Source organism: Nomascus leucogenys, chromosome 21 (assembly GCF_006542625.1).
Source record: "Nomascus leucogenys isolate Asia chromosome 21, Asia_NLE_v1, whole genome shotgun sequence".
In the NCBI taxonomy this organism is placed as follows: domain Eukaryota; kingdom Metazoa; phylum Chordata; class Mammalia; order Primates; family Hylobatidae; genus Nomascus; species Nomascus leucogenys.
Genome location: NC_044401.1, coordinates 51,081,857 through 51,101,618, shown reverse-complemented (window position 1 = coordinate 51,101,618; position 19,762 = coordinate 51,081,857).

Genomic DNA, 19,762 nt, shown 5'->3' with positions numbered 1-19,762 from the left:
TGCCTTGAGATGCTGTTAATCTGTAACCCTACCCCCAACCCTGTGCTCCCAAAAATATGTGTTGTGTCAACTCAAGGTTTAATGGATTTAGGGCTATGCAGGATGTGCTTTGTTAAACAAATGCTTGAAGGCAGCATGCTTGTTAAAAGTCATCACCACTCCCTAATCTCAAGAACCCAGGGACATAAAACACTGCAGAAGGCCACAGGGACCTCTGCCTAGGAAAGCCAGGTATTGTCCAAGGTTTCTCCCCATGTGATAGCCTGAAACATGGCCTCGTGGGAAGGGAAAGACCTGACCGTCCCCCAGCCCGACACCCGTAAAGGGTCTGTGCTGAGGAGAATTAGTAAAAGAGGAAGGCCTCTTTGCAGTTGAGATAAGAGGAAGGCATCTGTCTCCTGCTCGTCCCTGGACCATGGAATGTCTCGGTGTAAAATCCGATTGTATGTTCCATCTACTGAGATAGGAGAAAACTGCCTTACGGCTGGAGGTGAGACGTGCTGGAGGAAATACTGCTCTTTAATGCACTGAGATGTTGATGTATGTGCACATCAAAGCACAGCACATTTTCTAACCTTGTTTATGACACAGAGACATTTGTTCACATGTTTTCCTGCTGACCCTCTCCCCGCTATTACCCTATTGTCCTGCCACATCCCACTCTCTGAGATGACAGAGATAATGATCAATAAATACTGAGGGAACTCAGAGACCCGGCTGGCGCGGGTCCTCCGTATGCTGAGCGCCGGTCCCCTGGGCCCACTTTTCTTTCTCTATACTTTGTCTCTGTGTCTCTTTCTTTTCTCAGTCTCTCATCCCACCCAACGAGAAACGCCCACAGGTGTGGAGGGGCAGGCCACCCCTTCACTCTCACTTTAGCCTCCTGAGTAGCTGGGACAAAAGGCACATGTCACCATGCCTGGCTAACTTTTTAAATTTTTTGTAGAAATGGCGTCTCACTGTGTTGCACAAGCTGGTCTCAAACTCCTGGCCTCAAGTGATCCTCCTGCCTTGGCCTCCCAGAGGGTTGGGATGACTACAGGCGTGAGCCACCCCGCCCAGTCAAGAGGATGCTTGAGTAAACATGCATGATAGCACTTAGAACCGTTTCTGGCACACAGTGAGTGCCATGCAAGCCTCAGCCCTTCCACTGTGGTCATCATCTGCAAATACTGTGGCTCTAAGGAGCAGTCTTCCCACAAAGTGGTCGTCCAGCCCCCACTGCACTCTCCCACTGGCTGGGGGGCCTGCCTCTGAGGCAGGTGTATTGCAACCCAGAGGTCTGCAGGCAGCCACCAGACAGCTGCATACTGCCACAGGAGCCCCTGTGAGCATGGCTTCCTCCTGCTAGCTGCAAGCTATTGCCTTCCATTTGCTCCATCCCCGAGGGAGGCCCCAGTGATGCAGAACAGGCTAGCCCCAAAATTGGAGCTCAGCCGGGGACGGATCTTGGCTTCACCCAGGAAATAATTCAAGGATGAGCCAGTGGTGTTAGCAACTTTTACTGAAGTGGCAGTGCGTAGCAGTAGCAGAGGTACTGCTCCCTGTGGGGCAGGGCTACCCCATAGGTAATGTGCCCAGAGTGGCAGCTCAGAGGCAGTTCTGCAGTCACTTTTGATTATATGCAAATTAAGGAGCAGATTATGCAGACATTTCTAGAAAAAGAGTGATAACTTCCAGGTCATTGGGTTGTTGCCATGGAAAGGGGTGGTAACTTCTGGGTGTTGCCATGGCAATGGTGAACTGACATGACACTGGTGGGCATGTCTTATGGAGAGGTGCTTTCACCTCTTCCCTGCTTCAGTCTGGTCTGGAGTTCAAGTCCCGGCCTCTGGAGTCAACCCCGCCTCCTAACTCACCTCTAGCCATCCCCTACCCGCGTGCCCAGTTCTGGGTCAGGGACTGGGCCTGTCTAAAGGTTGACCAAGGACAGGTTGGAGACAGGGACATTTGACGTTGTACAGTCAAAACCACAAAGAGAGGCTGCTTGAACGGGCAGCTCAGGCCCCTGGGAAGTCCCCTGGTGTGGAAGGTGTTGGCCTGGGTGACATCTCAGCAGGAGGGTTGGGGGCTTCCCTCCTGCCCCTGGTCTCTTTTCCCCAGAGCCTTTTGCACCCCTTACTCTCCTGAGGTGAGGGAATGGAGCACTGGAGAGGACCCACTGAGAAAGCAGGTCTGTGTTGCTACCAAGAGCATGGACTTGAGCATCTTTATTTGAACCCTGACTATTGGCTGTGTGACCTTGGGAGAGTCACTTAACCTCTCTGAGCCCCAGTTTCTCTATCTGTAAAATAAGGCTGATAACAGTGTCTGCTCCTTAGAGTGGTTGTGACAGTTAAATGTGGCAGTGCTTGTGAAATGCTTGGCCTGGCACTTGGCATATGGTGATTGCTCACTGGGGATAGCCAAGGTAGTAGTAGTTGTTGTTGAACAGAAGGGTCTCAGGCCATTGCTCCTACCATGCCCTCTACCTGGAGCATCTTCCTCACTCCCTCCACTTGTCTAATCCCACTCATTCTCCAGGTCTGAGCTCATGCAAGCACCCACCATGTACCAGGCCTTGGGAACATGAGGGGAGCAGGTCACCCCCACCCCTTGGGAGCACCTTCTCAAGCAGCTCCTTGCAGCTGAGTGGGGCCAGCCTGGGCTAGAGTCAGAAGACCTGGGTTCTCATTCCACATCGGCCACCAACTGCCCAAGCGCCTCAGGCAAGTGGCTTCCCCCAGGCCTCAGTTTTATCATGGTGGCCAGTCTTTGTCGGGGTGAGCCTTGGTTCCCAGGAGTTGTGGGAAGGACTCAACTGTCTGGGATGCCCTATCTTGGGGGCTGTTTTCTGCTAGGCAGGTTTGGGTTTGTGTCTCAGCTTCTCTGTTGCATGAGTGGAATCTCTTGCAGTTCGTTGCCTCTGACAGAAGACCTGGCTCAGAGGGTGGTGAGACATACTGTTTCCTATGACCGGCAAGCCCTGGGGTTTCAGGCATGGCTGGAACCACATGCTCAAATTATGTCTCCAATTGACAGATGAACAAATGGAAATCTGTGACTTACTGGAGAGCACACAGTACAGATGTCCTTTCTCTTGACTCCGCTTCATCTGCACTGGCTTCATTCTCAGGAGAACTCAACCTCCTCAATGGGAAGGTGGCTGCCAGCAGCTCCAGGCAGTTCTTGAGCAGATTGAAGGTTTAGTTCCCCCAGCGTCTCAGCAGAAGTCCCATTCAGGGCTGGCCCTGGCCAGGCTTGGGACACCTGGCAATCCCTGGACAATGGGCTTGGAGATCCCAGCTGGGATGGTGGAGGCTGAGAGACACCCTCCTCGAGCCACACAGAGAGCTTCAGTGGAGTCCAGACACAGGAGGATCAGCTTCAGAGGTCAGAGCGGGGGTGTCCCTGCAGCTGGAGTCCTTGCAGCTGGGCAGACTGTGCTGGACTGGAGGCCCGGAGGTGAGGGAAGAGGAAGGAGGGTGCAGCCGGCCCGATGGCTGGGAAGGGGGCTGGGGCTCACAGCTCTTCCTGGGAGGCCCCAGCAGGCAGCTGACCTGAGGGAGTGAACCCCACCCACTGGGAGCTGGAGGAGGGATGGCGCCTGCTTCTCCTGGGCTGGGGAGAGCAGGTGGGTGCGAGGGGTCTGCCCACCTTCTCAGGGGCACATCAACACTGTATCCTGTCACACAAGCAAACACAACCACACTGACCATTGGGGTACAGCCTCCTGCACAGAGCATACATTTTAAAGACTTTTATTTATTGTTATTTCAATAGCTTTAGGGGTACAAACAGTGTTTGGTTACATGGATAAATTGTATGGTGAAGTCTGGGCTTTTCATATACCCATCACCCAAATAGTGCACATTGTACCCAATAGGTGACTTTTTATCCCTTACCCCTCCCCCCACCCTCCCCACTTCTGAGAGTCCATTATACCACTCTGTCTGCCTTTGTGACCCATAGCTTAGCTCCCACTTATAGGTGAAGACATGCGGTATTTGGTTTTCTTTTCCTAAGTGACTTCACTTAGGATAACAGAGCGAGCATTTTAACCACCATTTATTAGATACCTACCATGTACTGGGCACCTTGCCTCACGCCAGACATGCATTATTTGAAATCTTCACAACAGCTTTGAGAGGGAGTGGGTGTGTGGCCCACTTGCCAGGTGGGGAAGTTGAGGTTCGTAGAGCTGGTCTGTTCAAAGTGTAGCTACAGTAGTGAGGGCACACAGCCAGACATACAGCAGATATATTGTAACAGTGTGTGTGCCAGGAACAGAAGTGGTTGAAATGTAGAGAGGTTTTGCAGACGAAGGAGTATGGCTGGTCAAGCTGGGGTGAGGAGAGGGGAAAAGGTGAAATTTTCGAGAAGGAGCAATGTTCCAGTGCAATCTGGAGGAATTTCCATGAGAAAATGATGGTGAGAGCGTGCGCTGAGCAGAAGGCACAGTTGGCCTTTGGGAGCTGGGAGCCATTGGATATTTCTGAGGCATGACGTGGACAGCGGAGGGGAAGTGGATGCTGAGGGTAAGGGAGAGACCTTGGGCCCCTGCCAGAGTGGCCAGCAACAGGATCACAGCTGGTCAGTGGGGGCTGGTGGCAGAAGCAGTGACTCTGAGCTCGTTGCCAGGACAGGAAAGCTGAGGGACAGAGAGGCCCAGGACTCAGGAGCTCACATGTGCAGGATTTCCAGAGAAGGCCACAGTCACCAAGTGAGTGGCCACACTGTGCCTGGTGTCCTCACCCTCATGGCACTCTAAATACTCTGTAGAGACCCATGGGTATGGGAGAGGAGTATCTGCATTGTTTAGAGGGGAAGTTGAGGCTCAGAGACAGAAAGTGACCAGCCCCAGGCCACAGAGTCAGGAAAGGACAGAGTGGGACTGGAACCCAGGACCCTTCATCTCTTTCACCTCTGAGCTGCCCATCATCCCTGAGCAAGCTTTAAACCAAGTGTGCCCACTGCCACTGTCCCCCAGAGATACCTTGAGCGCCTTTCATTAAAAATGTCCTGTTTTGTAGAGATGGGGCCTCACTATGTTGTTCAGGCTGGTCTCAAACTCCTGGGCTCAAGCGATCCGCCTGCCTCGGGCTCCCAAAATGCTGCGATTACAGGCATGAGCCACTGTGCCTGGCCTCTCTTCCCATTTCTGACCCTGGTTTTCTAGATAACTGTTTTTGTCTCTCTAAGCCTGGCCCCGGGTCCCCTTTCCCAGCTCCCACCATCCCTCATTTCACCATAACCTGCAGGCAGCCCTCCCTCCTGCACCAGCCTCAACGTCTAGGTGGCTGAGCTAGAGAAAAGCAGATGCGGCAGTGGTGGGGTGGCGGGAGGCCTAGGCCCTGAGAGCTGTGCTGGGGCAGGGACACCCCGAGTAGGCCCCCCAGGCGTGGGAGAGGGCAGCCCCAGGAAGGAGGGCCTTTCCCGGCCAAGGCTGCCCAGAGTGGGCTCACTGAGTGGGAGGGAGTAAGCCTCCTCGCCTCCATCCCCCACCCCAGAAGTTTAAGTGGGGTTGGGTGCTGCAAAAGGAATTTTGGAGCAGAAATGTGAGCTGGATCAGTCTCCTCTATCACCTGGGACACATGTTAAAATACAGATTCTTGGGCCCTGTCCCAGAAATGCTGACTCATTAGGTCTGGTGGGGTGGGGAGATCTGCAAATCTGTATTTTAACAGCACCTCCGGGCATTCCCATGGGAACCACCGAGGAGGAACTGGGAGTTTTTCCTAACTCTGAGGCTCTGGGAAAAGTTGTCTATGCCCAGAAGCCTGCAGCAGGCGAAGTTGCCCAAGATCTGCTCCGCCAGCCCCCTGCAGCTGGGTTGGGTTCCCGGGAGCAGATGCCCAGTGTTGCACTGCAGGAAGCAGGCCTTCGGAGCCTGGGGAGGACTCTGAGGGGCAAGGAGTGGGAATGCAAAAGAGGAGCCTGGCGGTGGAGCAGTTGATGGGGGCAGCCACACGCTCCTTCTCTCTGAGACCCTCAGTGACTCGCCCAAGGGCACACAGCTGGGTTCCCATAACCCAGCACTAGCAGCTGGGAAGGGGTTGGGGATGGTGGCGTGTGCCAGCTACACCGATAATTAGATGCAGTCCTGCCCTCCTGTGACTTGGAGTAAAGCAATCAAATGTTATCGGTTTTTAAACTGAGCAATGCAGACAGAGCTGCAGGTGCAAGATGGGGAGGGAACTCTCAAAAGTAAGTAGTGGGGAGGTGGAAGGTGCCCCAGGTCCCGCACTGCATGGATGGGTGGAGGTGTGGAGGGGCATCCCAGCAGCAGTGGGCGGGGAGGGGGTGTCAGGGGTGGAGCTGATTCCTGTCTTTCCGACCACTCCTGAATCCCATGGGGGAGCCTGTGAGCTGTCCGTGGGGAACTCAGACCATCTACTCTTGGACCCAGGAGGAGAAGGCCCAGACATGTGCTTGAAGAGGTCTGCAGAGAAAGCTGAGGAGAGTTGAATATGCCCAGCTCAGCTACTCATGTGGACTGAGGCGCGGTATCACAGGCTGGCCACGCAGGAGAGAAGGTTTTATTTAGAGAGCGGCAGTCTGGAGGGGCCTTGCCAACAGAGCAGTTTGGAAATCATCTGATGCTGCCCCTCATTTAACAGAGAAGCCGGGGCCCAGAGAGGGCAGGAGACCATCTGAGGCCACACAGCCACAGCTGACAAACTCTGAGTTGGAACCTAGGTCTCCGATTCTGAACCAGCACTTTCCAATGGATGGCAAGTGCATAGTGTGGGCAGGACTTCCTAACCCCACAGAGATCCCACACTCCCCAGCACCACCTCGCACCCAGCCTCAGCTCCTTTATAGCACGCGTCCAGGCAGCTTCCGCCAGGCATTCAAGGCTGGCTCCAGAGAGAAAAACTGTGTGCCATCCCTGCTCAACATTCAAAAGGGCTCTCCCAAATGTGTTCTCAGTGGCAGCACCTGCTAAAATTCTGGATTTTAAAGGGTCCTTCCCTGCCCACTATCACTGCAACCTTGACTCCTCCCCGACCCCACACCTGTGGCCTGGTGCCAAAGGCTTCTGCATCTTTGGCAGAGCAACGTATGTCCTCCCCAACCCCTTGGAACTGGTTGCAAACTTGGGTGGGGTTGTGCATTGGGGTGGGGGTAGAAGGACTCTAAGGTTTACAGTTTCAAAATCAGATTTTCAAAGTCTGTGACTTCAAAAGGAACAGAGTCACTGATTTGCTTCATAGTATGTGCCACGAGTCAAGCATTTTCCTGTACTGTGCCTGGTGCTACGGGTTAGAGCGCTTCTCTGGGGCCAGCCTGCTGGGTTCAAATTCTGACTCAGCAATGTGTTGTTACCTGTTTGACCTGGGACAAGTGACATCACCTGAAAACCCTCCAGAAGTGTTGGCTCTACTTATCATCTCATTCCTTTGAAATAGCCCAATCCAAGAACTACTGTGTCAGAGAGGATGTTTTTGGCTGCAAGAAATGGAGCGTCTACAAGTAGTTTAAACAGCAAAGAGGTTTGCCATTTCACATCATGAGCAGTTCAGAGAAACCACTCAGAGTTAATTTTGCATCTCAAGAAAGTTCTCAAGGACTCAGTTTTTATCTTTCTGCTCTGCTGTCTCCTTAGCCAGCTGACAGACATATTGGGTGGACCAACAGACACCCCCACAACCAGGTGATCCAAGCCAAGGATTCCTTGGTGCCCCGGCTAGTAGGTAGAGGTGTCAAGAGCAGTTGTGATGGTTCATCTTAGGTGTCAATCTGACTGGATTAAGGGACAAGTAGATAGCTGATAAAGCATTGTTTCTGGGTATGCCTGTGAGTTTGTTTCAGGAAGAGACTGGCATTTGAATCAGCAGCTGAGTCAAGAAGATTGCCCTCACCCAATGTGAATGGGCACCATCCAATCAGCTGAGGACTTAGATAGAACAAGAAGGCAGAGGAAAGGTGGGCAAATTTCCTGTATCTTCTGGAGCCGGGATACCCTTCTCACACCCTTGGACATTAGAACTGCAGGTTCTCAGTCCTTCAGCCTCCGACTAAGAGTTGCACCATCAGCTCCCTTTGTTCTCAGGCCTTTGGCCTTGAATGGAGCCACGCTACTGGCTTCCCTGGTTCTCCAGCTTGCAGACAGCCTATCGTGGGACTTCTCAGCCTCCATAATTGCATGAGCAAATTCCCCTAACCTGTCCACTTGCAGATTCTTGGTAATAAATGGTTCTTGTTTCCAGCCACTGCGTTTTGGGGTGGTGTGTTACTTTGTGTTCTTATAGCATAGCTGACTGGTACATCCTCCCCAGAGAGACAGATGTTCAGAGATGACTGCCATCCCATTGGCCACCTGTCTGGCTCCTCTTTACTCAGACCCCTGATATAGCTTGGATGTCACCTCCAAATCTCATGTTGAGATGTAATCCCCAATGCTGGAGGTGGGGCCCAGTGGGAGGTGCTTAAATCATGGGGGTGAATCCCTCATGAGTGGCTTGGACCATCCCCTTGGTGATAAGTGAGCTCTCACTTTGAGTTCGCACGAGATCTGGCCATTTTAAAGTGTGTGGCACTGCCCTCTCCAATTTGCTCCTGCTTTCACCATGTGGCATGCCTGCTCCCACTTCACCTTCCGCCATAATTGTTAGCTTCCTGAGGCCTCCCCAGAAGCTGATGCTGGAGCTATGCTTCCTGTACAGCCTACAGAACCATAAGCTAATTAAGCCTCTTTTCTTTTATAAATTAGCCAGCCTCAGGTATTTCTTTATACTAATGCAAGAACAGCGTAATACAACCCCCTTCCTATTGTGAATCTGTCCCCTTGCTGGTGGAGTTTTGGGGAAGGCAGGGCCCACCTCCCACTACAAAATCCAAAAGGGCAAGATCCTCCCTCTCTCTCCTTCCTAATGTCCAAATCATGGGCCCCGACCCAGAAACTAAATATGCTGTGACAAATGCAAAGATGCAGGGGTGGAGGAGCAGTTATGCACAGAGATGGCGGCAGCCAAGGCGGCCCAGCAATGGCAAAGACCCCGTTCTCATCGGTGCTCCCAGCTCATGGGAGTGGCCCCTCGGCAGTGCCCCCTCGGCAGTGCCCCCTCAGCCTCCCCCATCCTGGCTCCTACCTGTTTTTCTGAGTCTGGTTCTCCAGACTTCCTGAAGATTCCGTGAGCTACCTGACATCCCTCCAGTAAATTCCTTTACGTCTTAAGAAGGCCAAGCTCTGCTTTAATGCCTGCAGACACAAACCCTGACTGGCACACGCAGGGAGCAAGTGACCTAACCTTTCTCTGCCTCAGGTCCTCAGGGGAGACGAGGATAATAATAGCACTTACTTTGTAGGACTGAAGTGAGGTCATCCATGCAGCAAGCATAGCACAGGGTCTGGCACACAGCAAGCACTCAATAAATGTTAGCTGTCAGCACTACACATCCTTCAGCTTCCAGGGAGGTCAAGGGAAATACAAAACTAAGATTCTTGAAGACAGATATGTCTTTCTCTCCTTTAAAGTCATCCCAGAAACCCAAAGGGTTGCCACCGCTGGTAAAGGGGTAATGGGAGTGATGGCAATGATGATGATGATGATGAGAATGATGATGATGAAGATAGCAAACACTTCCAACGCTTGCATAGTGCTTTTTCTTTTCTTTTCTTTTGTTTTACTGCCAGGAACTGTTCTAAGAACTCCACAGATTTTATCTCATTTAAACCCACATAAGCATACCATGAGGAAGTGTTACTTCACATCATGAGAAGTTCAGAGGAGCCACTTGAAGTCAATTCTGCATCTCAAGAAAGTTCAAGAAGATTGCCCTCACCTAATGTGAACAGGCACCAACCAATCAGCTGAGGACCTAGATAGAACAAGAAGGCAGAGGAAAGGTGGGCAAATTTCCTGTCGTTTCTGGAGCTGGGATACCCTTCTCACACCCTTGGACACTAGAACTGCATTGGAACTTATTTTACAGATAAGAACACCGAGACACAGAGAGAGGAGCTGGTTTGCCCAAGGTCATATGAGTTGTGGGCAGTGGCACTGGGGTTTGATCCCAGTGCTCTGGCTCCAGAGTCAATGGCAGCAGGATGAAGCTGTGGAGAGCACAGCAGGTGCTCACTAGTGGGTTTTCTTGTGCCAGATCCCTCACTCACCCAGTTCCTTGGACTGGTCTGCCCCCGTGTCCACCAGAAACAGCAAGCTTAGGAGCCCTGGCTGAGTCACCAGCTTCAGGAATCTGGGGCATTTGGGACCTTGGTCCTTGGTGTGGATGTGTGGCTCTGGTCAGGACCACCTCTGCACCCTGGCGATGGTGCACGAGTGGCAGGCCTCCCCTCCTTGGCCCCACCTCACTCTAGGGGCAGGAATACAGCCTTCCCACCACCAGCCTCTGAGTTTTGGGGTGGTGTGTTACTTCACAATTTTGTGGTATGGCTGATTGGTACATCCTCTCCAGATAGACTGATGTTCAGAAATGACAGCCATGGAACCATGGGAGGCACCCACTGGCTCCTCAGCCCCCAGCCTGGCTGTGCTGACAGCTGACATCTGGACTTTGGGCTTGGTGCCCAGGCAGAGCAGGCAGTCAGATGTGACCACTGGGTCCAAGAGGGCTGAGGTTACTTGCCTGGCACCTCATGGCTACTCATTGGTGGAGTCCGGATTTGAACCCACATCTGCAGCCTGAAGGCCCCTGTGGTGTAGCCAAAAGGAGCATGTGGCATCTGTTAGGCTCACATCTGGCTGACAGTGGCTGTTTTGTGCACTGTTTTTAATTTTAAAAACTATTTTAAAAACCAATCTCTGACATTTATGGAGTGTCAGTTCCAGAGAGCCAGACCCTTACATGTGTGATATCATTGAATCCCTCAGCTGCCCTTAAGGGCTGAGCCACACTCAGTCTTGTTTATAAAGGGGAAACCAAGGCACTCGAGGCAAGGGGCGTGGTGCATTTTTGTGTTCCTTGCCTGCCTAGCATTCTTCACCCCTTTTTCTAGGAGGGGCACCCCAGTTTCCCTTTGGGAAACCTCCCACCCTCATTGCTGCAGTCAGGTCAAGACTGTCAGTCAAGGTGCCCTATCCTCCTCTGACCAAGGGGTAGGCACATGACCAGGGCATGGCCAATCAGACACTCTCTCCTGGGCTGGCCCCACTCAAATCATATGACATAAACAGGCCACATCCGAGGCTGCTTCACATTGAAGACTGTCTCCTGGTCCTTGCTACCCAGGCCCATTCATCTGAATCCCATAGATTTTGAGATGTTGACTCCAAGAATTGTATTTCATACTTCCTACAAGGCCCCATATCTCTAGCTGAAGTTAGCTGAGCCTGTTTTCTGTCGCTTGCTTGCAAGCCAGGGCCCTATCCAAATTTGAAGGAGCACCCCAGGTTCATGCAGGTAACACAGGAGTCGCACCCAGGAGGTCTGATGCCAGAATCCGGAGTCTAGGCTGCTGCCTGGGGTAGGATCTCCCAGGTCAAAGAGGGAACGAACATTGCCTGGGGCCCAGGGATATTGCCCACAGTAGCTAGCTGTGAATTTGCCTTCATTCTCACAATAAAGCCACATTGTTTTCATGAAAGAGCAATGTCCTAAGCTATTCAGAAGTGATTTTCGTTGTCCTCAATCTTCCTGGCTCCACAGATCCCACAGAACAGCTCCCCTGGCACCCTGAGAAGCATCTCCCTTACCCACCTCACCACATTCCCCTGTTGCTCCGGAGGCACTGGGAGGGCTTGGCCCCCTGGGACCCTCTCCGGGAGTCCAGGTGGATGGGATCCAACATGGCAGTGCCTCTTAGAACCCTGCAGGTCAGCCAGTCGGGCTTTTTCCACCTCCACATTTGTGTCATAGCCACATCCCTCCTGTACTAACATTTTCTTACTATTGTGTGTTAAGCTGACACACATTCTTTACTGAAATCACTTAAAAATCTAGAAGACTTCATTCACTTCACTGCTGGAAAGGGCACTAGTGTCGCCGTTCATAATTAGAATGCAGCCATGCACAGAAAACAACATGTGTTACTGTCCAGCTCGGCACCATGGCCTGCCCAGGGCTCGCCAGTGGCCCGGGCTTTGCCAGGTGGGTTGACAGGGGTTAGAGGGGTATCCCAGATACAGGCACCGCCCTGAGCCTCCACCCTGGATGCGGTCAGAATCAAAGGTTCAAAAGGAACCAGGAGGGGCGCATGTCATCAGGACCTCCTGAGGCTGTGTCATTTAAAAAAAAAAGGAAGCAGGAGAGACACAGTTTCTCCATTAGTAAGTTGATGTTATTTAAGGCCATGGCGTGTGCCACGAACGTCACATTTTGGGAAACACTGGTCCTCATGGAGCAAGTGAAAACAGAGAGGAAACGAGTCTTTTCCCAGCCACATAGCACATCGAAAGAAGAGAGCCTGGAACTAGGCTGTCCTGCCCACATGCCAGGTCTAACAGCAGCACCTTGCTTTGTCTCTTTAAAGCATTTCAGATGCTCCCAGGCAACTCCTGGTGATCTAGGACCACATTAATCTCCGCAGCCACGCCCCTTCCATCTGTTGAGTTTGGGCTCTCCTCAATCCCCCCACCCCCAGTGCACCCACAGCACCAGTTGGTGTGGGCTCTGCAAATGCAAACTCATTTAAACGTCAGCTGGAGCAACAGAGCTCAGCAAAACAAGCAGGCAACAGAAATAGACATGACAATCACTGGTATCCTAGACTGTCAGCAGGACTTCCAGACCCTCTTAGCCCTTCCTGGGACAGGTAGCCCTTGGAGACACAAGATAACTAGGGACCCCAGCCAGGGGAAATTCATGCATATGCATAATTTTGCATGTAATTTTGGAGGGGTCATGGGACCCATCCCACCTCAACATCTTGTGGGGTTTTTTTCTGTCTAAATGAACAGAGGTTTCCAGAAAGATTTTGTTTGCAAAAAGTGATCTGATTCCAAGAATTTGGAAATGACTGGTCTCATTGATTTTTCAAGCAGCTTCCAGTTAATAAGCTGTGAAAAAATGCTCAAATCTACTCCAGAAGCAGCAGTTCAGGGTACCTCTGTTGCAACCAGAAACCTCTTCCAACCCTCGACTTATCTCTTTGGAAGGGTGAACCTTGGGGTTTATCTTAAATGTGGAGGCACTCCTGCAGCATCAGTAAAAGTCTTTGACACTTTGAAGAGGAACCAAGGTTAAATTTCAGCAGGGAGGAGACACCTCGTCTCTGTTCCTCGCCTCCACGGCCATGGCTCCTACCCTCTGCCTTGCACAATTCAGACACCTTCTGACAGAATACCAAAGCAGCCATGCCCTGTGGATTATTTAACTCTGAGGTCCCAGCCATGGTCCTGAGTGGCCTTAATGTGTATGCCTTGTCTTTGTCATCTCAATGTCCCCCATTTTTTTTTTTTTTTTTTGAGACATTGTCTCGCTCAGTCACCCAGGCTGGAGTGCAGTGGTGCGATCTCGGCTCACTGCAACGTCCGCCTCCTGGGTTCAAGCAATTCTCCTGCCTCAGCCTCCCGAGTAGCTGGGATTACAGGCACCCACCACCACGCCAGGCTAATTTTTGTATTTTTAGTAGAAACGGGGTTTCTCCATGTTGGCCAGAGTGGTCCAAACTCCTGGCCACAGGTGATCCACCTGCCTTGGCCTCCCAAAGTGTTGGGATTATAGGCATAAGCCACTGTGCCCGGCCAATGTCCCCATCCTAACCAAAGGAAAGAGTGGAAGGTTGAACCAAAGGAGAGAGTGGAAGGTTGGGACAGGGACCAGCCCCATGTTATGTTCCCCTTGTCGTATTAGGACTTTGCATGCTTAAGTTCTCGGCATTTGAAATCTTCTCTGTTCTCCTGATTGCTTTGTTTCTTAGCAAGGATTAGGGTAAAAGATCTCCCCCATAGGAAGTGGTAAGGACAGAAGCTGAACAATAAGGGTGAGAGGGCTCTGGCACAGGAAGGATGGGAGACTGATGAGAGGGAAGTAAGAAATTGTTGGAAAGAGGCCAGCAGGAGAGGAGAGAGGTACTGATGTTATCTGGATGTGGCACCAGCAGTTTGAGACCTGGAGGGACAGGTGTCTATGTGGGGTATCAAGTGGTTGGAGAGGGGCAATTTCCACCTGCAACTAGGGGCTGCCTGAAACCCAATCAGAAGACTCATGGCATGGTGCTAATGGCCTCAGGGAGCTGGCAGGAAGCAGCTGGGCTGAGAAGCGGCTGCTGTGGCTCAAGGTGCCTGCTGGGTCCCTCTGCACTGTATTTGCTGTAGAATGTGCTCTCTGGCCAGGAACACTGGGCTTTCATGTGCTGCCAAGCACAGGATCCAAGGAGGAGAGATGGCCCATACTTGGTTGCCCCGGTTTCCTCATCTGTGCTGTGAGGATGATCATCCACGGCAGGCCCACTTCCCAGTGTTGCTGGGAGTCAGAGCTGGGTGGTGGACGAAGTGAGTCTGTCCTGGGTCAGAGAGTGGCCCATGTGTCTTCTCCTTGGGGCAGCCTTCAGATCCAGTAGATGACCTTCTGGAACCCACAGCTCAGAGGCTAAAACTCAAATGCCAACAGCATTTGCAAATGAGGGACACAGCTGGCTGGTGTATACTCAGCCCCAGCACCATTCCTCACATCACTGAGGGGAAGAATAGTATAGTGGCCATGAGCATAGACTTTGAAGCCAGACTGGTCTTGGCTGGACTGGGTCCAAATCTTGGCTCTGCCACTTACCAACCACAGAGCTCCGAATCTTGGTTTCCTCGTCAACAAAGGGATTAATAAATGATAAAATAAATCATTGGCAAATAGCATATCGATACCTTCTGTTCGCTTATCCTGCAGCCATGACAGACACTGCTAATCAATCAAGATATTCTTTCTCACTGAGCCTCAGAATCTTTCTGTATGTCCAGAGCTCCAGGCAGCCACTCCCAATAGGTAGGATTTGGCATGTGAGATGAATCTTTTTTGTCATCTAATTACAACACCTGTAGAGCACAATTTCTGGCACATAGCAGATCCTGCACAAAAGTTACCATTTAGCCTCTGCTCATTGCAGGAATCCTTATCCATTATCCCCAACTTCTGCTTACTCACCTCCAGTGACGGGAAGCTCACTGTTTCCTCAGAGTAGCCATTCCATTGCTGGACAGTTCTGATGATTAGGAAGTTCTCAAATGACCCTCCCTTTTTCCTCAAACAGTCTATAATTCTATGGCAAAGAGCCCCCTTCCTTCCTGCATGAGCTGTCATTTACAGATTTAGGTGATTTAGTTTTAGGTGGTAAGTTTGAACCTCCTGAGGAGTAAACCCTTTCTCTCAGCTTGCATATAGTTGATCCCAGACTAGCTAAGCAGCTTCAGCATTTGATGGACATGTTTGGGGGAGTGAGAGTGTGTGTATGCGTGTGTGTGTGTGTGTCTGTGTCAGAATGTATGGGTGAGTAGGAGAGATTGAGAAAGAGAAAGAAGAGAGAGGAGACAGAATGAGAGAATGTATTTTAAAGCACACCAGCCAATGTCACTCCTTATGTAAGCCCAATAGCTTCCCAGGGGATTGGGGTTGTATTCAGGGCCCCATCATTAGCTGATTAAGGCTGATTATTCCAAGGGGAGGGGGTAGTGAAAAAGGACAAGAAGTTACATAACTATCCACTTATTTAGATTTAATCCATGCTTCTAAATTTAGGAGCTGGAACAATTCAAAGGTGCGCCCCTGTCCTTAGAAGTGGTGCTGGCCACACAGGGGAACATGGGTGTGGTAAGTGTTGGAGACCAGTACCACCCAGGGCGCAGTTCCGGGACTTCATCTCACAATCCCAGGAGAACTTGTAAAAGGACCCAGTATTGCTCAACACATTTCACACCCTGGAGCAGGTGCATAATGTGACTAGGAGAGGGGCAGTGTTACAGAGGGGTGGACAGCATGCCGATGTGGGAGAGGGAACCAGAACTGAATGTCCCGTGAAGGGGAGCAGCTCTAGGAAAACCTGGACAGTCGTGGTCACCCCCAGGGTATGGCATGTGTTCATGCATATGTCCTAGTGTGGCCATTTCCAGATGGATTTCCTTTCTGCGTGGACTCATAGCTTTGCTGTTCTAAACATTTTGTGCAGGGGTGTGGAAAATCGTGAAAGTCATTCAGGTTCTGCCTTCCACAAGGTCACTGCATTTAAGTGGGCCTCTTTCATATCAAAAATAGTGTATGTTCACATACATAAAGAGGTAATTTATTTGCAGATGGCTGCAAAGGACATTCTAACAAAATAATTATTAAAACTTTTTTGGAAGCTAGAAGTATCTTGAGCAAAGGGAGTCATTTTCTGATTTGCGCAAAGACACCACATGGGCTCACAGCGACCTGCCTCTAACTTCCACGGAAGCTGACTGTATCCAACTCCGAGTTCACATCAATAGTGATCCTGTTTAGAGAGAAGCTGCTGAAAGCTGAGGATAAAGAACAGCTGCAGAGCTGTGACTCACCATTCAAGGTCTCAGAAACATTGCAAAGGCCATTGCAAAGAGGTGACAGCACTCTGTAAGAGTGCATGAGGTAAGGTGCAAATAAAAGCACTTTATTAACTGTAAGGAATCCACATTCATTTTAGGAAAGGCTGTGAAGTTGTGTTATAGTAGAACACATGCCAGACTTGAATTCGGCAGCTTTCTAGTTCTGTTACCAGTAAGAATCACATGGAAAAAAGGCTGCAAGAGACCCTGTTCCAGAGCCTGGCTCATAACAAACCCTCTATGAATGATTGATTTCTCTCTCAACACTACCTCTAAAGCACCCCAGCAGTGTGGACACTGGAATGTGATATTTCCTTTGAAACCCTATGTACTTACAACAAAATTCCAATTCCTTGCCCTGACTGAAAATCCTGTGTCTGACGCCCTGTCCCCCAGTCCCACTCATGCCCTGCCACACTCTCTGGGCTCACTCTACTCCTCCCCTTGAACGCACCAAGCCCATTCCGACCCCAGGGCCTTTGCACTCACCACTCCTCTTCCTGGAACACTCTTCCCTCATCTTTCCTTGACTGGCTGTTTATCCTCACTCAGGTCGCAGCATGAATATCGCCTCCTAGATGGAAAATAGCCCCTGATGCTTCCAACCACCTCACTCTACTTCAACTTTCTGCATTGTCCTTACTGCTTTCATACGCTTTCATACTCTGCTTGTTTATTTTCTGTCTCCACCACCAAAATTTAAGCTCCACAAGGGCAGAGATTTTTGTCTGTCTTGCTCTCTACTGTAGTCCAAGCGGCAGGTGTCTGACAGAGGATGTTGATGAATGACCGCGCTTTGAGAGAATGGAGAGGTCAGCACCTTCCACGCTTAGGAGCCTCTCTCAGCTTCATCCTTCCCCACTCCCCCGCTTTTTCTCTCCACGGATTGCCTCTCCTTGTGTCCACATTTCTCTCATATTCCACTCGATGACTTCCCACTCTTTTCCTTATCCCCTTGCTTGCTCTGCAGAGAACTTTGAACATCTTGTTCTTTCTGTTCTCAAGGCTGGGATGACTTTTAACCTTCCCCCCGTCTCATCTTTCTGAATGTCTGTCTATTGGCTTGGATCCTCTTCTCTTTGACCTTGGGAGAAAAACATGAAGCCAGCATGGGAGTCAGGGGTGGGAGAGAGTTTAGATGACCAAGGAGCCACTGCCTCCAGAGGCAGGGAGTCCTCATTCCTGAGGCTGTGAGTGGAGGCTGAATGACCACGGCCTTCTCACATTCCACCCCACCCTCCAGGGAGGCCTGCAGATTCTGCCACTGCTGCAGACAAGCTTTTACTTCCCTTCTTCAAGCCACGCTTTTAAAAAATCTGCTATGTGAGCACCCCAATGAATTGGTTTGGCTTCTGCCGGCTGTTAGCTGTACTAAGGAATTTGAATAGCTCTTTACAGTTTACAAGGCTCTTTCATCATTCATTAATTTGGCAAATGTTTACCTAGCATCTGCATGACAGGCATGCCTTTATTGTTTTATTGGGCTTCACTTTATGGCATTTCACAGACACTGTGTTTTTTACAAATTGAAGGTTTCTGGCAATCCTGTGTTGAGCAAGTCTCTTGGCGCCATTGTTTTCAACAGTGTGTGCACGCTTTGTGTCTCTGTGCCACGTCTTGGTAATTCTCACAATATTTCAAACTTTTATCAGTATTATTATATCTGTTATGGTGATCTATGATCAGTGATCTTTGATGTTACTATTGCAATCGTTTGGGGGCACCATGAGCTGTGCCCATGTAAGACAGGAACTTAATCTATCAATGTGTGTGCTCTGCCTGCTGCACCCACCGGCAGTTCCTCCATCTCTCTCCCTCACCCCAGGCCTCCCTATTTCCTGAAACACAACAGTATTGAAGTTAGGCCAATGATGGCCTCTAAGTGTTCAAGTGAAAGAAGGAGCCATACATCTTTCATTTTAAACCAAATGCTAGAAATGATTAAGCTTAGTGAGGGAGACACCTCGAAAGCCAAGACTGACTAAAAGCGAAGCCTTTTGTGCCAAATAGCCAATTGTGAATGCAAAGGAAAAGTCTTTGAAAGAAATTAAAAGCGTTATTCTAGTGAATTCACAAACAATAAGACAGTAAAGCAGCCTTGTTGCTGATACAGAGTAAGTTTGAGTGGTCTGGACAGAAGATCAAACCAGCCGCAGCATTCCCTTAAGCCAAAGCCTAATCCAGAGCAAGGCCGTAACTCATCCATTCTTTTTTGTTTGTTTGTTTGTTTGAGACAGAGTCTTGCTCTGTTGCCTAGGCTGCAGTGCAGTGACACAATCTCAGCTCACCTCAACCTCCATCTCCCGGTTCAAGTGATTCTCCTGCCTCAGCCTCCCGAGTAGCTGGGACTACAGGCATATGCCACCACGCCCAGCTGATTTTTGTATTTTTATTAGAGATGGGATTTCACTATGTTGGCCAGGCTGGTCTTAAACTCCTGACTTGAAGTGATCCACCTGCCTCAGCCTCCCAAAGTGCTGGGATTACAGGTGTGAGCCACCGCACCCGGCCCTTACTCATCAATTCTATGAAGGCTCAGAGAGGTGAGAAAGCTGCAAAACAAAAGTTGGAAGCTAACAGAGGTTGATTTAGAGATTTAAGGAAAGAAGCCATTTCTGTAACATAAAATTGCAAGGAAAAGCAGCAAGTGCTGATGTAGAAACTGCACTGAGTTGTCCTAATCTACTAGCTAAGATCATTGATGAAGGTGGCAACACTAACAACAGGTTTTCAATGTAGATGAAACAGCCTTCACTGGAAGAAGATGCCATCTAGGACTTACATAGCTGGAGAGGAGAAGTTAACGCCTGGCTACAAAGCTTCAAAGGACAGGCTGACTCTCTTGTATAGGGGCTAGTGCAGCTGATGACTTTAAGTTGAAGCCAATGCTCATTGGCCATTTCCAAAACAGTAGGGCCCTGAAGAATGATGCTAAATCTACTCTGCCTGTGCTCTAGAAATGGAACAACAGAGCCTGGATGACAGCACATCTGTTTACAGCATGGCTTATTGAATACTTTAAGCCCATTGTTGACCTACTGCTCAGGAAAAAAATATTCCTTTCAAATGTGACTGCCCATTAACAATAGACCTGGTCACCTGAGAGCTCTGACGGAGATGTGCAAGGACATGAATGCTGTTTTCATGCCTGCTAACCCAACATCCATTCTGCAGCCCATGGATCAAGGCGTAACTTTGACTTTCTTATGATTGAAGAAACACATTTCATAATGAGAGGTGACAGCATGCTGGCAGTCCTCACAGCCCTCGCTCACTCTCGGTGCCTCCTCTGCCTGGGCTCCCACTTTGGCGGCACTTGAGGAGCCCTT